The sequence below is a fragment of the Orycteropus afer genome, unplaced genomic scaffold (assembly GCF_000298275.1).
Source record: "Orycteropus afer afer isolate SDZICR_OR568_19922 unplaced genomic scaffold, OryAfe1.0 scaffold00135, whole genome shotgun sequence".
NCBI classification, from domain to species: Eukaryota; Metazoa; Chordata; class Mammalia; order Tubulidentata; family Orycteropodidae; genus Orycteropus; species Orycteropus afer.
This window is the reverse complement of record NW_006921722.1, coordinates 970,930-972,438: the sequence shown is the minus strand read 5'-3', so window position 1 is coordinate 972,438 and position 1,509 is coordinate 970,930.

Genomic DNA, 1,509 nt, shown 5'->3' with positions numbered 1-1,509 from the left:
TTTTTTTTTTTTTTCCATTTCTTATTTTTAATCATTTTCTACAACTAGTAGAACAATGAGCTCGCTCTCCTGATTGAAAGACATACCTTTCAATGCTTTGGATGTGAGTCTCCCAGGCATGATTGTGGAGAAGCAAAAAAAAAAAAACAAAAAAAAAACAACCTAGTTGTCATGGAGTTGATTGCAACTCCTGGTGACCTTATGTGTTTCAGAGCAGAAGTGGGCTCCACCGGCTTTACAATGACTATGATCTTTTGGAAGCAGATGACTAGGCTTTTCTTTCAAGGTGCTTCTGGGTGGTTCCACATCACCAGCATTTCAGTGAATAGCTGAACACACAGCCATTTGTATCGTACAGGAACTCTGTGCTATGGTGATATGAGAAGGGAGGATATAACGGCTTGAAGAAAGTCCCTGTCTGTCAACAGTATTTGTTTCTTGACCTCATTCTCCTGCTACAAAATCTTATTTTGCTTTTAGAACTTGAAAGTCTAAAAGGAAAAAACAAAACAGAAACAGATTGTTCTGTCTCCTAATCCCATTCTTGTATCCTGCATCAGCAGGATTTTTAGGTAGGCACATTACCCCCTAACTAGATGTCATGTCCAAGATTTCCTTGCCACTAATGGGATGCACAAAGGTGTGAAACTTCCAGACTGTGACCCAAAAGGGGTGGGACTTGTCTTTATCTGCCTCCTCTTCCATTCTACTTCCTGAAACATGGAGGTGGGTGAAGAGCCCACTTGAATGTGGATGGGTACAGCCCTATGGATGCTAGAACAGCAACACAGGGCAGGGGGCTGCGGTCCATTCCTCGATGACTCCTCTATCAGTGAGAGAGAAGTAAACTCACATCTTATTGAAGCTACTGGTATTTTTGGCTTCTGTGATGGCTGCCAAACTCATATCCTGACAAATAGACACATCAATAACTTTCAAAATATGACCCCAATTAAACAAAGCTGAAGTAATAATATTTGAATCTTACAACGGAATGGAGGTCTTACAGACCAGCTGAATAAATGAGCTATGAATTGAAAAATGTAAATATCTATGAAGATGTAATTCTTAAAAGCTCAAAGCACTATACCATAGTACATGTCCATTTAACCTGGTAACCTGGAAGCTAGGTTGATTAAAAACAAAGAAAGAAACAAACATGGTTGGTTACCTTCTTTTCAGTAAGCCTGGATCCGAGTGCCTACACTTACTGTGTTCATCTGGTTGATGAAATGATGAAGAAACCTAGGTGAGATGACCAACCTGAAGTTGGATTTAGAAAATAGAGGGAGCTTTTGCTGGAGTGGCTAATGGGTAAAGTCTCCTTTAATTGTAAAGATTACATAGCCTTGGAAACCCTGTGGGCAGTTCTACTCTATCCTCTAGGGGCGCTGTGGTCAGAATCGACTCCACAGCAGTGGGTGTGGTTTGGGCTTTGCTTCTGTGAAGATTGACAGCCTTGGAGACCCTGTGGGCAGTTCCACTCTGTCCTCTAGGGGCGCTGTGGGT